Here is an 18160-nt window from a genome sequence, read left to right on the forward strand (position 1 = left end):
GGCACCAGTGATGCTCTCAGGCACCATGTTTGGTGATGAGTTACCAGATGGTCTTAGCAGGTGAAAAGACTGGGAGCCCACTGGGAAGCATACAAAAATTATTCCGCAGCTATCAGATCAAGGGGGAGGTTAGTAAACCTGTTGGACCTTAAAGTTTCTTTACTTTTGTAAGTATAAAAACTGAGGTCAAGATAGAGTTTGGGATAATGGATGCAGCCATAGCCAAAGAATGAGTCTAGTGTCTATAGACAAGTTGTGATATTTGGAATTTTCCATGTGCAAACACGCACGCACACGCATGTGTGCACACACCACACCACGCACTCCTCACCTTTGCCATTTTCATAGGGAAACATGAAGAAATAAGTATATGGATTTTGGAACTGGACAGTGTTTTGTTTCAGACCCATGTTCGCTTGCTAGCTATGTGATATGTGACTTTGGCAACTTGTTTATCTTTTCTGGGAAAACAAATACTTCTAGGGGTGCAGTAAGGAATAACTAGGAACAGTGGAAGGTGTGCCTGGTACAAAGCCTGGGGTGTAGATGCCATTTAATAAATGATGGTTTTCTTTCTCCTGAATCTTGAGAGTAGATCCAATCTATTGTTTATTCTTTACAATAGGCATGGTAGAGTAAAAGGAACAACGGAATAGAGGGAGGAAGGGAAGAAAAAAAGAGAAAAACCATAAGGCCAGGTGTGGTAGCTCACGCCTGTAATCCTAACACTTTGGGAAGCTGGGGAGGGTGGACCAAGAGGTCAGGAGTTCGAGACCAGCCTGACCAATATGGTGAAACCCCATCTGTAGTAAAAATACAAAAAAAAAAAAAAATTTAACTGGGTGTGGTGGCACATGCCTGTAATCCCAGCTACTGGGAAGGCTGAAGCAGGAGAATTGCTTGAAACTGGGAGGCAGAGGTTGCAGTGAGCTGAGATTGCACCACTGTACTCCAGTCTGGGTGACAGAGTGAGACTCCCGAAAGAAAGAAAGAAAGAAAGAAAGAAAGAAAGAAAGAAAGAAAGAAAGAAAGGAAGGAAGGAAGGGAAGGAAGGGAAGGAAGGGAAGGAAGGGAAGGAAGGGAAGGAAGGGAAGGAAGAAAGAAAGAGAAAAGCAACCATAAGACGAGCAAGAAGCTAAGTTTACAAATAAATGTAATCCATACTTCTCAACATCAGGACAGGCCCTTGATGCTTAGATTCCAGGTCTCTTCTTGCGAATGCGATGTCAACACTTATCCAATGGTGCGTTTAAGAGCACCAAGTTTTTAAAAAAGACAAATGTCGAAAAGAAATGCCATTTATCATCAAGCGCCATTATTAAACACTAGCTTGTTGGCATATCTGTAATTCTGGTTGTTATTTTGCTAGGTGGAGAGGGCAGAATTTTGGAAAGTATCCAGGCCACACTCTTGTTTCAGAATAGTAATTACAAAAGCCACAATGTATTGGTACTTAGACTCATCATATATTTGTCCTTTTATTTTAAATACAAGGATGGAAGTATTTCTAGCCTAATTTTCCAGCTAAGAAAATCAAGGATAAAAAAATGTTCATGTGTTGTTACTTTATCCTTAGTACCCCCCTGGGAAGTAGGTATAATTAGCCTTATCTTAGAGATGAGAATACTGAGGCTCAGAGAGGACTGTCCTATAACCAGAAAGAGGGTGTGTTAGGATCTGAACCCATCTGATGAAAGGCTATGCTCTTAATTAATAGCCTTGCAAGGACAGATGTAGGTCATGGGATACCTGGGGAAGGTAAATGCTCTGTTCTGTTACAACTTAGCAATAGCCTTTGGCCCAAAATAAGACTGGACATTGACTTTCATGGATGAAAGTCCGCATTCCTAACATGGATTCATTCAGAAGCACCCAGATTTCACAAGAGGAAATGATGAGGCATTTTTCTGAAGTGTTGAAATTGTGCACTTTGTCAGTCACAAACAAACCTAAAAAAAAAATGCTTTGAAAATTCCTCAAAGGTAAAAGGTAGCCTTTCTTCTCCCGTAGTTCTGACATAGTCCCAAAAGGAAACAAAAGCTTGCATAATTCTAGCCCCAGTGATTCTTCTTTCCTTCTTATTAACTACAAATCTTCACCACATTTTTTCTTACTAATTAGTTAAATGCTTAAGCTCCTGAGTCACTGAGTTGTCTACCGGTTAGAGCTTGTTCTAGCTCTTCCACCCTGAAATGGAACTTGCAAGGAATTAGGCCCTCTAAAGATCCCACATTCAAGTCGTGAAAACAAGCCAACAATGAAATCAATCACTGCCGAGAAGGGTGGACAAGCACAAGCATTAAGACCCACTACTGCTGAGTAGATATGCCTTTAGATATGCTGCCAATGGGAAGAAGAGAGAAAAATTATGTTTATTCATTTATAAATGTGTGCATTCTTGCCTCCAAAGGTCCTGATTTCACACTGGTCCATTTGGGTTCTGTTTTCTTTGCTGCATTCAGGAACACAGTTGTATTTCATCTACTGCTTGAGAATGCAGAGGAGCTTGTCCCCAGCAGTGATGGAGCCAAACATAAAGCCAATTACTTTTCCCTGGGTGGCTAATGGTGGCTCCAAGAAGCCAGAGGTTGGTCACAGCCATATGATCCGAGAGAATAGACCATGCACTTCTGGAGGCTTGACTTGACTTTCACCAAAAGCATGCACAGAACGTGGAACTTGGCCTCCTGTAGAAAAGGCATGTCTTCAGCTTAGGTTATTCCTTTCTTGATGCTCACCATGATGTCAGGCTCCTGGCAGGAGAGCCATGAATAACTGTCATGTAAACCACAGGAGAAAAGCTATGAGTAGAATTCGGTATCTATACTTATTAAAAAAAAAAAACAAAAAAAAAAAACCACAACCTTTAGTATGAATGTATGACGTTCTACTGATTGGCCCTAAACACTTTTCCAAAGTTTACCTCCACTTTACTCATCAGCAGTGCAGCTGCCAGAATTCTCACTGTTCCCAAGCAGCCATTTTCTCTCAGGCTTCTGTAGTTTACATTCTCCACCCTTCCTTTGTCACCAGGTATCATCTAAAAATCATACCTGATTATGTCACCTACATGCACATGCACATGCACATACAAGGACATACACACACCCCTCATTAGTCTGGATCTCCCAGTTTGCACATAAAATGAAGTCCAGGCCTGTTAACATAGCACGTAAGACCTTCCTTAGTCGGCCTCCAAAACGGCCCATCCAGCCTCATTTCTACTCTCCCTCCTTCATCTTTTTCCTTACTGATGTTACCACAAAATTCTCTTATACTCCTCATCATTTCCAAAGGAGACCAGGCCTGGACTCAGTACCTTTGTGTACTGCTGCTTTGCTACCTGCTCTTATCCTCGCCTTTATCTCTATGAAGCAAACTCTTTCTCATCCTTCAAGAGCTAGTTCAAATATCCTCCTCTGGGAAGCCCTTTCTGAAGCCCACAGATGGAGTTAGTTATACCCTTTACTGTGGGCACACCAAGGAAAAACAGCTTTACTCGTGTGCATGTCTCACTGTGTTATAATAGCTTACCTGCCTGTCTCACCATTAGACTGTGTACTTCTAGAAGGCAGAAATCTTTTTCTAATGATGTCTTATTTCCCAGAACCTAGAACAATGCATATTAGAAAGGGTTGTTTAGTGTATATGTTTAGAATAAATGAGTGCCTTTGGTGACTTGGCATTTGATGGACAATCTTGGCCATCCTAAAGGGTTCCATATACCCTGCATTGCCATGAGCTTTATTATTGGCTTTTAGAACATCATCCTCCCGCTTTGAATAAATGGTCTAGCAGACAACAAAGTCCTGAGGAACAGAAAACATAAATGTTAGCTCCAGGAATCACCAGCATCTCATACTTACTCAGGATAATAGAGGATGCAATGAGGAGCTGAAATGATTATCTAGTTTCCTATACATGGTAGATCCTGAGTAACCGGCTCAGCAAATCATATTTATCCTTTGAAGTTGAGAACTAACCCTACACATCTGAAACAGGACCAGGTACTCTCTAGATCTTGTTTCTGTTTGGAGAATCCTGGTCCAAGAATGTCAAGGCCAAAAAGACTGCCAATATCAATCACTCTATTTTAGAGACGACAACATTGAGACTTGAAAAGGAAAAGAACCAGGAACATGAATAAAGGCAACCAGCTAACAAATATGCCACAGATAATGGTAGAAAACCCTCCACTGCATAGAAGAAAGAGGGTGTTTGTTGAAGGTTCTGGGTTTTCTCTATTTGCCCAATAAACAGATGCAGCTCTGAGCCACTCCACTCTGCAGTAGATCCTTGACCCTTCTGTGAGAAAGAGCAGATCTAAAAAGCTGTCTTGGGCCTTGGCAGCTCTCACTGTGCTTATAGAACATTGACATTTTTGTTAGGGGTGACTAAGAGAGAAGATTTGCATTGGTTAGAAATTAGTCAGATGGCATTTCCTTAGGCTTTGCTTTCATTTCTCAGTGAAACGTTGTGTAGGAAGCATTTGATTTTCCTGTTAGATTACTTTATTAATAATCTATAGTTATTGGCTAGTTTCCAGAAGCCTAAGGCAAGAGAACTTGATAATGAAGGATACCCTAAAAACCAGAGATCTTTGGGCAGACACTCACTTGGGGCATTAGGAGATCTCATTACAAGTCCTGGATCTTGATTTTCCCCTTTGTAAAATGAAGGACTTTAACCAGGTACTCTGTGGGTCCTGTTTCTGCTTGGAGAATTTTTAAGACCTCAGAGTCTATCTAGAATTGTTTTTTACTGAGCACAGTTCCCTCATGCATCCTGTATGTGCTCATTTCTCAGGACACAATGATAACAAGATGGGCTTCGTTCCTGCCATCATGGAGTTTTAGCCCAGTGGAGAAAACAGATAATACTATTGGAAAACCCACACTGAAGAAAGATTGTTACCAATCATTATGAACGCAGTGAAAAAACAATGAGGCTCTGAGGGTTACAACTACACAGTATAATGAATTACACAGAGGGGATGTTCAACTTAGATCAAGGGCCAGGGTGCCTTTTCTTAGGAGGAGGTTTGTAATCGGAAACCTAAAGGATAATAACATCTAGTCATAGCCTATATCATGGCTCATGGCCTGTAATCCCAGCACTTTGGGAGGTCGAGGTGAGAAGATCACTTGAGCACAGAAATTCTAGACAAACTTGGGCAAGATGGTGAGACCCTGTCTCTACAAAAAATAATTAAAATTAGCTGGGCGTGGTGGTGCATGCCTGTGGTCCCATCAACGTGAAAGGCTGAGGAAGGAGGATTGGTTGCACCCAGGAGGTCAAGGCTGCAGTGAACCTTGATCATGTCATTGCACTCCAGCCTGGGAGACAGAGCAAGACTCTGTCTCAAAAAAAAAAAAAAAAAAAAAAAGTTAAGACTTGAGCATTTCAGGGAGAAGGAAAAGAGTGTGCAGGAGACTGAGGTCAAGAAAAGTTTGGCCTGTCTGAGAAACCAAAAGAAGGAAAGGAGAGAAATGTCAGTAGAGTTCAGTGAGCAAGGGTGCAGATGGGGGATTATAAAATATGAGGTGTGAAAGAGGGGCAGGTGAAGAAAGATCAAAATTGAGGTTTCAGTATTATGTGGGGAGATAACCTAATTTGGTTTACATCTTAACTCCATTATTCCAGTGACCATTTGGGAAATAACCTGAATTAGGACCAGCAGAGAGGCAGGGAGAAAATTTAGGAGGCTTTCACAGTAGACCCAGTCAGAGATAATGGTGATCAGGTGGAGATGGAAGGAGATACATATGTTTGGTTGGTATTTTGGAAAAGACTTTGATAGAATTCCCTGATGGACTCATACTTGGGTAATCATTGAAGAGCAAGTCACTGTGTTAGGGGCTGGATGAGATGAGTATACAAAAGTAAAGAGAACATGATCTCTGGCCAAGACCTTGAGAAGCTCAGAGTTCATGTAATTTTCATAAAATTCTAGTAAGTAAGGGTTACAGCAGCAATGAGATGTTCTTTTGCTTTCAGAACAGATGAGGCCTCCATGAATGGGGAGTAAGAAGAAAAGGTTTCACAAAGGAGTAGGCCTGTGAGCTGGGCCATGAAGGTTGGGTTCTGATCTAACAAGCAGAGCAGGGGGAAAGCCCTCAAAGCAGCAAGAGCAAAGCTGCATGGTGTGAAGATTGCATGGGATTCAGAACTATGAGCAATGGTAGACTCGTGCCAAAGCACAGTGTGTAAGGAAGACAGGGCTGGAAACATATGCTGAGGTCTGACTGTGAGCGTTTGAAGCCCCCCTGAGAGGTCTGCACTCATTAAGAATTTCAGAGAAACATGATTAGTTCTACAATTGGAAAAATAATTTTGGTGCTAAGAACTAGTAAGGTATAAGATCAGCCTAATCACAGAGTGATTTGAAGTTGAAAAGAGTTTATAAATTATTCTTTAAGAAATCTCTGTTATTGAGGTGTGAGGCAGAGCCAGTACATAATGTCTATGTTCTGAACCAACTGAACGGGGAAACAAAAGGCTAACATTAGTATCAGGCACTTGTAGAGCATTTACCTTGTGCCAGGCAACATTCTGAATGCTTTATATACACTAGCTCATTTAATCCTTTCAACTCTAGCTTGATAGGTAACACAGCAGGGATTTGAATCTTAGGTGTTTGAGGTCATTGTCCATGCACTCACCTGTATCATTTTTCTGTCTCTTTCTGCAAACGTAAGATAAAAATATTACCTTCATTCTAGAAAACACCCCCTTGTAGAATAGGTTTATACCTTCAGGCATGTAGACTTTCCAATCCAAACTCCAGAAGTAGACAGATACCCACCAGGACTAGGCAATGCAGGAAAATCTCAGGCTTCAGCTGGGACTGTTTCATACAATTGCCTGCATGGCCAGAAACAAGGGTGAAGGCATGCACTCTGTGAGCAGCCCATTTGTGGACAGTGGGTCATGGGACTGAAGGAACCATGTTACACATGTCTGAGTTTTCCTTCTAACCTCAGAAACCATATTGAACACTCCTCCCTGGGGGAGAAGTGAGTGAGCAGGTGGAGAGACGATAGTAATGTTAGTATGGTGGAACTTCTTTCCCATAGATGGAAACACTGAGGGCTAAGAAGAAGGGCCTCTCCTCTAACATGTGTTATCTAGCAAGGCTGGTACTATTTAAGAAGGATATATAGTCTAATGTAATAGAATACAATATGCCTAGCTCTAAAATTATGTTGGGAAAAAAAATCAACGTTATGATGTGCTATATTCAGTCAATGAGTAAATATTTCTGTGCCTGCCACATGCTCAGCATTATAATTAGAGTCACCATGAAAAATTCTTATCCGTGATCCTTTATGCTATCAAAGCCTAAATTCCCCACTTAACCAAGAATCCTAGATAATTCCCAAAAAACAAATTTATTATTCGTTTCTATGGTTGTATGTTTGTCAAAAGTTGAAAGATTAATAGAAATAAGAACAATTTAGACTAGAAAAGCCATAGGCTTATACAAATGCTAGCATCAGCACATTCCAAAACTGCCTGACCCATCCCTTGATAGTATGTGTGATTGCTGTCACAAAACTAGCAGTTAGAATCCTTTGTAACTGAGAATATAAACCCAGTTTAGAAATATGTCTTTACTAAAAGGTGGAAACTTAGAAACGGAAATGGATTTACCACAATGAACTAGAACTAAATGTACCAACACAGGCTCAAAACACTATAAGATAGTTTTTCAAATTTATTTAAAATTAAGAAAAGAAAACTGGGTAACATTAAATCACAGACAGTTGAGAACACTGGGGTTACATAATATTAACATATAATTACAAGATCATTTGTGATAAACAGAAAATTTAAAAAAAGAAAAAGGATAAAAAATTAAAAAAGAAAAACAAAAATAGAAACAAAAAAAAGAACAAAGTGAAATGAGAAAAAAAATTGATCAATGGCAAATCACTAGAGATAAATCATTTTGTACAGATTTCCCTACTGAAAAAAATAACAATAATTATAACACCAGCTAAGCCTCCTTTCTTCTTTCGATTTTTGTGAAAAACCACAATAAGATGTATCTCTAGATGGTGTGCTTGCCAGAATCTTTGCTGTTTCTTAGGCGAAAGATCATTGATAAGAATCTGGTGTGGAAAACAGTCAAAGAAGCATTGCAGCTCAATACAAAACAGTGGCAGGGAGGATCCATGGAATTAGGAGTCAGCAGTCATTATTCTACTACCTGCTAATCTTCTATGAGCTTTGTCAAGTCATTTAAGCTTGGTACCCACCAGTTTCCTCATCCGAAAACTAAGAAAAGTTGTTTCAAATTGTCTAAGTCCATTCCAGCTTGATCATACTAGTATCTTATGTGCAGCTTCTTAAAGTCCAGTTCACACCTCTGTCAACTCCCTGAATAATATGACTTCAAAAAAAAAAAAAACCTGTAGTTTGGTTATACAAATTATGTCCACTCATCTCATATCCACAGCTGCTATCAATATAATAAATTGGCAGTATCTGTAGTATCACTTATTAATAAAATGAAGTTTTTCTGACATACACGCAACCCAGACTATTAGGTCATTATCTCAATAATCCCTTAGCATAGGGGAAAGGGCAGAAAACACTTTCATTTTCTGTCTTGAACATTAGCGAGCCACAGTCCATATAATCTAATTAAAATAACAAATGAATATATCTATAATTGACCTGTGTCTGTTTCTCCAAGCCAAAGGGTAAGTCAGATATACGTGATTTTAAAATCTCTTGTTATTTTCAATATAAATTGTTCAGCTAAGTATCTAACAAATTGAAAGAATTAAAATGTTAATATCCAGAGCAATAATCTAAAACCTACTAGTCATCTACAATATAAAATGTCAGATTTTAAGGAAATTTCAGAGCTTATTTTACACAATTCTTTCACCTTTATGGTTGAAATTTTAATTTTGCCACTTCTTTTTATGAAGATCAGGAAGTTACAAAGACAAAAAGGTAACCTTATAGCTCAACAGTAAAGAATTAAAGGTGTTAAATAATGTACCAAGATAAATCAGTTTCTGGCATCATGAACTTTGTCACTTGGACTTGAAAACTGGTGGTCGTAGGATAGAGCCTAAAAATAGGTCATTAATCCTAATATATATATATTATATATATATGAAAGATATATTATATCTATAAAAGATATATATATGAAAGATATATATATATACACAGAGAGAGAGAGAGAGAGAGAGAGGCAGAGTCTCGCTCTGTTGCCCAGGCTGGAGTGCAGTGGCGTGATCTCCGTTCACTGCAACCTCCACCTCCTGGTTCAAGCGATTCTCCTGGCTTAGCCTCCCGAGTAGCAGGATTACAGGTGTGAGCCACCACATCCAGCTAATTTTTGTATTTTTAGTAGAGATGGGGTTTCACCATGTTGGTCAGGCTGGTCTTGAATTCCTGACCTCGTGATCTGCCCGCCTCGGCCTCCCAAAGTGCTGGGATTACAGGCATGAGCCACCACGCCCAGCCAATCCTAATTAATATTGATTACAAATTATTAAAAGTCACTCAAATTGTAATTATAACATTCTTATACCAACCATTCTCAACAACATAATATCTGCCAAAAAGTAATTAACAAATACTCCCAGTGTTCTTGTTGCTGAAGGAAGTGGGATGAGAAAAGGAGACATTTAAAGGTACCCTACAGAAAGTATAGATTCATTTTTCTATGATATAGGGTGTTTATTTTTAATGTGGACTACACATTGGAAGTAGTATTTCTTGATTTAAAAAAAAAAACTGGGAATAATTGCTTACTGCCAGAAAGCAGAAAATATAAATCTAATAAAGAAACAAGTAGCCCTACAAGAAACAGCAAACACAGACTCAACATGTATGAGAGAGACAGGGTCTGCAATTAAGATGACCAACTATTCCGGTTTCTCCAAGACTGTCCAGACCTTCTCCCACATCTCCAGAAACCCCTCCATTGTAGGTAAACCAGGTTGGTTGGTCACCTAAGCTGCAGCATCTTGCTGCCATTCTGTAAAAAGCAAAGACGAGAAGGTTTTAATTGGTAACCCAAGCCTGGAGAGCTAGCCACACCTAGCCAGTATGGACAATGCAAGTCAAGAGAAGTGCTGGACCTACTGAAAATAAATAACAGGACCAAAATGAGATAGACCCCTTACCCATGCTGGTAAAGAACAGTAGCCAGTGTTTAGTAAGGGAGGACCAGTGCCTAAATTGAGAACGCATTACATGTTCTCTATAGTGTCCTCTGTGTCTGTATATGAAGCCAAATTGATAAATGCCTGATTCTGAAGGCATGAGTCCATCCTCCGCCCAGGCAGACACAGAACATTTACCAGAGCACATTTTCCTGCTGACTCCTGTTCCAATGGGAACACAGAATCTGCTCAAGAAATGGTTCTAGACCAGCGGTTTTCAAACTTCAACGTGTATTGGAATCACTTTGTGGAAATGCTGATTTGATATTTTGATTAGGGGAATGTTGGCAGGGAACCTGAGATTTTGCATTCCTAACAAGCTCCCAGGTGATGCCCACATACCACACTGTAAGTAGAAAGGCTGTGAGCTCCAGTAATCAACCAAGTTGGGAGGCTGATTACTGAAGATGAAAGATGAAACCTATTTGACATACCCAACCTATAGTAAACTACCTACTCATAGGGCTGCTCTGAGGGTTAACTGAAATAAGCCACACAACGCTCCTAGCACAGTGCCTAACATCTAAACCACATATAGTTTCCATGCCCCAAATGATGGGTTCAATCACTCTTATTAGTAGTCTTGTAAATGCAATTTATATGAAAACTTCAGAAAGCCTGGTTTGTAGAAGTCAGTGAGAAGAAGGGGGTTATTAATATATATACACTCAGTTCTGACTCACACAAAGAACAAGGCTTCTGCTCAACAGAATTCAGAGGAGGTCTACTCTAGTGCAGGGCTTCCCAGCCCTGGTTGTACGGTGGTATCACATGGATATCTTGGAAAAGACATGAATGCCATTACCTCACCCCCGATCAATTGAATCGGAATCTCTGGTAGTCAGGTCCAGGCTTTCCAGAGTACAGAAAATTTGCAGGTTATTCTAAAGTGCAGTCAAGTTTGAGAGACACACACATAAGGAAACTAGAGCTCCCTGAGTTCTGAGGTTGACTCTCAGCTCTGCTTTGACAAACTTTCTGTACCCCATTTTCCTAATTTGTAAAATTAGAGTAATGGAAATAACAGTAATGTCTATCTCAAAAGGCTAAATAAATCAATTTATGTGAAGCCCTTATTACAGTTTAATTTATGACTATGCTACATTTGGCCCTACCAGAATGGATAGGTGGTACATGACTATTACTATCAATATCTAAGACCTAGTACCTAACTAAGAATTAATTCTACAGAATTCTGTATTTAGACCTGTTTGTATTCAGATGCTATATCTTATACAAGCATTATTTTAGGCATAGTAATATGACAGTTTAACATATTGTAAGCACATACTGTTTATCAGGCATAAATACATATTATGTGCTAAATGCTGTACTATTAATATATGAAAGGCAAAAGAATAGGATAGGAAACAGATTCAAACATGAATTGTGGTTCTACCATTTACTGTATATGTGACCTTGAGCAAGGTGCTTTTCTCATCAGCAGCCTATTTCCCTATCTGTCAACAAGAATGACGGTAATACCTACCACTTAAGGATTATTTCAAAGAATGAATGGATATGATCAATGTAAAGAATCTGGTATAGCACTTGACACTGAATAGGGGCTTACTAAGTGCATTTCTCTACCCTATCCATGTGTTTTGGGGGTACAGGAATGAATAAGATACCCCCAGTTTCCATAGTCTACTAGAGAATGTAGGACACAGACATACAAATTTCATTGCTTCTCCTTTAAAATCCTTGTATTAGAGATGTACAATGATAAAGAGCTAGAGTCTATTTATAGGCAATAGGAAGTTCATTATGTTTATGTGCTCCGTTCCTTGATATGGTACATCTGGGAATTTTATTTTTTTCTATGTGCATGGTTAGCCATTATTTTGATTTTTGGTAGGTTTTATACTTGTTACAGTTTTGAAAGTAGACATGATTTGGCAGATGTTTAGAGTAGTAGGTGTGCGTTGCTTTTGATGTCTTTGAGAACACAGAGTCCTCGAGGGCTTGGATGGCTTTCTATAGTTGTATTCTCTAACTAATAGCTATGCAGTTCATGAGCGTTAAACAATGTCACTCCAAGTTACATAAGAGGCTATTTCACAGGATGCAGAGGGAGTTAGTGTAAGAAAAAACTGCACATTCCACATGGATCTTGTTCCACCCCACTCGACAAGGGGCAAAAGTGACTGAGAAGCTCATAGGGGATTCTGGAATGAATTTTATAATCTTCGTAGAACTTGAAAGATGTATTGACCCTACCAATTCCCTGAAAAACTGATGATGGCTAATAATAATGATTCATTCGAAACGCTAATGCCTACTCAAGACTCAGAAGATGGGTTGATCACATTTACATTCCTAACTAGATGTTTAATTGCATTGAAATACTATTTAACATTTAAGTGACACTGTAATTTACAAATAAATATTTCTACCACCATTTGAGTGGTGATTAAATCATGATTATTTGATTCACACATCATTCTGTGTACTATTACTATCCCATTTTACAGATGAGCAAGTCAAGTCAAAGAATTCATAAGTAATCAAGGCACAGGTATTCATCTATTCAACAGCAGCAGTACCTATGAGCCCCAGCCATGTCTCATGTCCTCTAACTATACTTTTCCCACGAAATATTGGCCATGTTGGGCAATGTGTGTTGCTACTTGCCTGTGTGTCAATTTCTTTATCTCTTAACTCACTTCACAGTGAAAATATGATAAAACGAAGCTAATTAAGAAAGGAAATTCTGGAATAAATAAAGTTCTGTATAAGCCTAGAATATTATGGTGTTTCAGGAAATGTGGAAGTGGACCAGAATTAGGTGTGTGTACAAGTAAACCCACCACCCTCATTGAAGCCTACAAACCAGGCACTCTGAAATTTTCATTATTTTTTGGTTAACACTGCATTTCTAAAAGCCTCCTGGAACATTTTACTTCCAATTGCCAATTCTTTAAAATCCTCTTGGGTTGAGTCCAAGCTTGAAAAATTTCATCTGAAAATGAATGTTTTTTTTTTTTTTTTTTTTTTAACATTCATAAAGTTCAGGGCATAAAGTACTCTTTCACAGAGAATAAAAACAAAGTTTACAGTGGAAATCGTGTCATAGACAGGCCATGGGGCACTTTTCTCCCTAGCCAATCAGCCAGAGCTGGGTAAGTGAAGGATGGAATCTGGCCTCAGGGAAAAGCCTTTTAGGGTGGACCCATCCCCCTCTATGAGGCTGCTCCTGCTAACTATGCTGTGAGCGTCCTGGGCTTGCAATGAACTCAGAATTCCCATCTGAAGTTTGACTTTATTTCACCATACATTGTGAAAGGGTGACTTCTCCAATCATCCAAAGGAAACATGGTCTCCTTAGCAAGACTGGACTAAACCAGCCTAAAGCCATTAAACCTGAAATCCAGTGCTGTTAACAAGGTGGAACAAGTGAGCTCCATGCCAACTGGTTTTCAGCCCCAGGTAGACTCTATTTAAACAGGCTGTGAACTCTTTCCACCACCTCCATTCTTTAATGCTTCTTAGTGAATTTAAGACAAGTGATCCCAAGCCACAGTGATGGCTTAGGAGCTGGCAATAGGAAGCGTATTGAAATGAAGTGTTCCCTTAGCTGCCTACTCTTCACCCATATTATGCTGCAACTGTAGTGAACCACCTACAGATACCCACACATGCTGTGCTCTCTGTTGTCTTCGTGCTTTTGAACCTGAGAAGCCCTTCTGTGAATTTTCTCCCTCATGGCTCCATCACCACACTCACCTCTCTTTCTGGTTCAGGACACAGGTCAGATCCTTCCTTTTCCCTTAGTCCTTGCACTATTCTGCAAGATCTCAGGTCTGCACTCACAACACACACTATGTTTGCTTCCATTTCAGCCCTTCTCTTCCCATTACTTGCCTGTATTTTTCTGCGTTCAACCAGTTATGAATTCTTTAAACATTTGGTACATTCTACTCTACAAAGTTTGAATAAAGAATGACATATGTAAAAGCCATTCACTGTTGTTTAGGTGGTAGAAAACTAGTTATCAAGTGCCTTCAATATGCCAGGCACTGTGCTTGGTACTTCAAGTGACTTTTCTCATTATGTTTTTTCAAATATGCCATGAAACTAATATTATTACTAACATCATCATTTTATAAGTGAAAAAGCTTGTGCTCAGAGAAGCTAAGTAATTTAGAATTGCTCCAAGACCATACCAAGAGAAACTGTATTCATTTGGGAATACAATTCCAATTCTGGAGTATTCCAAATGGAATCCCATGTCTGTCTAACTTCTAATCTCAAGTCATTTCCATGTCATCATATTCCTTTCCTTACTTCTAGGGAATAGCACTGGTTTCATGCTTTCTGATTTTTTTCTTTGTTTGAATTAGCCAAGTATGAAATGCGTTTTTAAATTTCCTTGAACAGAGACCTACAAATGCTCTGGTGTGTCATTCAGAACCCCCTTCAGAGCCAAGGCACTAATTTACCCAGTTGATGGGGGTGTTGGATGCTAATTGCATTGCCCTCTTTTGGAGACTGCTAGTTTGCCCACAGTTATACTCCCTTCCCAGGGTCAGTCTGATCCAATGTTAGTCAGTGTAGATGTGCTCTTTGCCCCAGTTCAGGAAAACTCTGCAGGGCCACCCTAGTCCTAGAGTTCCCTGTGGAATGGGCTAGTCAACAATTGCATCTGCCTCACAGTTCAACTTCTCCCTCTGCCCACTCCTGTTTCCCTCACTCTCTTACAAGTGTTGTTCCCGAAGACACTATCCAGTGAACTTTCTGCATGCAAGTCTCCATCTGAGACTCTGTTTCTCAAACAACTCAGCCATAGATATGACAATGAGAAATCCATGACTACAAATTACTTATCAGAGTAAAAAATTGCAAGCAACATTTTAGTGATGGTTTAAGGAAAGAATGCATGTCTCTCCAAATGCACTCTCTGGCCCAGAAAGTACCATGGATTTTATAACTGGAAACTGGACCTGCTTTGCAGTGTCAGTGGTCAGCCCTTGACCTTCATAACTCCACCTGTTCACTCTGTGACTTGGTCTAGGTCACGTAACTTTTGTAAGCCTCTGTTTTGCATGGAACTCCACCATGGCATCAGGCACATTTTTCAAGCATGCCCTATGGTTAGGGAGGCAGAGCTCTTGGGCGCTGGCCACTCCAAAAAGTCACTCATCTCTTAATTGGATTGTTTATCTAGTGGCAGCCTCCAATTTAAGAAAAAGGAAAACCACTTTTCTCAGTGGTTTTCCTTTCAAGTTTGGACTCAACCCAAGAGGATTTTAAAGAAAACAATTCCCAAATGGAATAAACCACTACTATGCATGCCAGTCAAGAGTTTTAACATATGTGTTTTAAACTAGGACTATACTCAAATAAGAGTAGCCAATGATATAAGTAGGAATCACAAATTATGCCATGTAGCCATTCAGCCATCACACATTCCTTATTAGTCCTGATACCCATAGTTTCCAATATCACACTTCATTGTCACAGTTATGGTGATATTATATTGAAAAATATAAACAATGTATATCTAGAAATGGCACAGAGGTTCACCCTAGAGAAGAGAAACCTCAGGGAAGACATAAGAATTGTAGCTCCCTTTACAGAAAATCAAACACCGCATGTTCTCACTCATGGGTGGGAACTGAACAATGAGAACACTTGGACACAGGGTGGGGAACATCACATACCAGGGTTTGTCGTGGGGTCGGGGGACAGAGGCGGGATAGCATTAGGAGATATACCTAATGTAAATGACGAGTTAACGGGTGCAGCACACCAACATGGCACATGTATACATATGTAACAAACCTGCACGTTGTGCACATGTACCCTAGAACTTAAAGTATAATTTTAAAAAAATAAAAAATAAATAAAAAAAAGAATTGTAGGTGCCTTTATGGGGTTGTTACTCTATGTTACTCTATGCCAGACCTGCATGGGGAGTTGTTGGTCAATCGGTATAAAGTATTAGTTACGTAAGATGGGTAAGTTCTAGTGATCTACTAGATCACTAGTAGTGCTTATAGCTAGCAATAGGTATTGTGTATTTAAAATGTGTTTAGGAGGATAGATCTTATGTTGAGTGATCTTACTACAAAACAAACACAAAGGAACAAAAGGGACTTTTTAGAGGTGATGGGTATGTTTGGCACCTTGGCCTTGGACTGTAACCATGGTCTCATAAGTGTATGCATATGTCTAAACTTATCACATGTGTACATTAAATGTGTACAAATCATACCTCAATAAAACATTCATTTTTTTAAATCTTCAATTCTGCTATTTTTTTTTCTTTAGATAACACCAAATTCCCTGGCCATTTACCATTCAAAAATCCAGAACCATGCAGAACAGGCACTCTTCCTCTCCATTTTATGGATGAGAAAAATAAGGCTTACAGTGTTTTAATACCTTACTCTAGTCCACAGAGCTAGTAAATACCTGAGCCACATTTCAGATCCAGGTTTTTCAGAATTTAAAACCTTTATTTTTATTTTATTCTTATTATCATGTTATCTTCTATGTTTATTTTTCACTATTTTATTGTCAATTTTTTCAACTTTAGCAATTTTTAAGTGTATAGTCACTGTTAACTACAGGTACAATGTCATAGAGCTGATATCTAGAGTTCATTCATCTTGCTTAATTGTAACTTCATACCATTGCTGAGTAACTTCTCATTTCCTCCTTCCCCTTAGCTCCTGACCATCTATAATTCCAGTATTTTATTTTATAAATTCAACTATTTTAGCTATCTCATAAAAATGGAATCATGCAGTATTTGTCTTTCTGTGACTGGCTCATTTCACCTAGCATAATGTCCTCAAGGTTCACCTATGTTATCTATATTGTACAGTTTCCTTACGTTTTAAGGCTGCATAGTATTGTATTGTGTGTAGAGGCCATATTTTCCTTTCTTGCTTGCTTTTTTCTCTTTCTTGCTTGGTTGCTTTCTTGTTTTCTTGCTTTTCTTGCTTTCTTACAGGGTTTCACTCTGTCACCCAGCCTTTACTGAAGTGCCACAATCATGGTTCATAACCTCAGACTCAATCTCTCTTGGGTCAAGTGATCCTCCCACCTCAGCCTCCTGGGTAGCTGAAACTACAGGCACAGGCATGCGCCCCCCACCCCACCTTTTTTTTTTTTTGTAGTGACAAGGGGTTTTAGCATGCTTTGCTCAGGCTAGTCTCGAACTCCTGGGCTCAAGCAATTCACCCCAGCCTCCCAAAGAGATAGGAATATTGGCATGAGCCACCACACCAAGCCCCTGTATTTTCTTAATCCATTCATCTGTCAATGAACATTTAGTGTATTTCCACATCTTGGCTTTTGTGAACAGTGCTGCAATAAACATGGAAGTGCTAATATCTTTCTTCAGTATTCTCATTTCAATTGTTTTGATAAATACACAGAAGTGGGATTGCTTGATCACATGATAGTTTTATTTTTAATGTTTTCAGAAACCTCATACTGTTTTACATAGAAGATGCACATTTCACGTTCCTACCAAGAGTATACAAGGGTTCCAATTTCTCCATGTGCTCACTAACACTTGCTGTCTTTTAAAAAAAAAAATAATAGCTATTCTGACAAGTGTGAGGTGCTATTTCATTACAATTCTGATTTTCATTTCTGTGATGACTAGTGATGCTGATCATTTTTTTTCATACTCCTCTTGGTCATTTGTATGTTTCTTTAGAAAAGTGTCTGTTCGGGTCTACTGCCCTCCTTCTTTTTTTTTTTTTTTTTTTATCACTGCAAATGCATATACTGCCTACATCACGTAAGTCTCTTTACTTTTCTGATGGGAAAATATAGGAAAAGAGACAGGGTTTGATCTGCATGTTCCCATTGAGTAGTCCTCAGTCAAATAAGAAGAAATTACAAGTAATAGAGACTTAAGTGTATTGGGTAGGACCCAGTTCAAACTGACCAAAGTCCGGGGACAATTAGATAGATACTGATGCTCAAACAATACAGGTAGAATGTGT

The sequence above is a fragment of the Theropithecus gelada genome, chromosome 8 (genome assembly GCF_003255815.1).
Source record: "Theropithecus gelada isolate Dixy chromosome 8, Tgel_1.0, whole genome shotgun sequence".
Taxonomy (NCBI): Eukaryota; Metazoa; Chordata; class Mammalia; order Primates; family Cercopithecidae; genus Theropithecus; species Theropithecus gelada.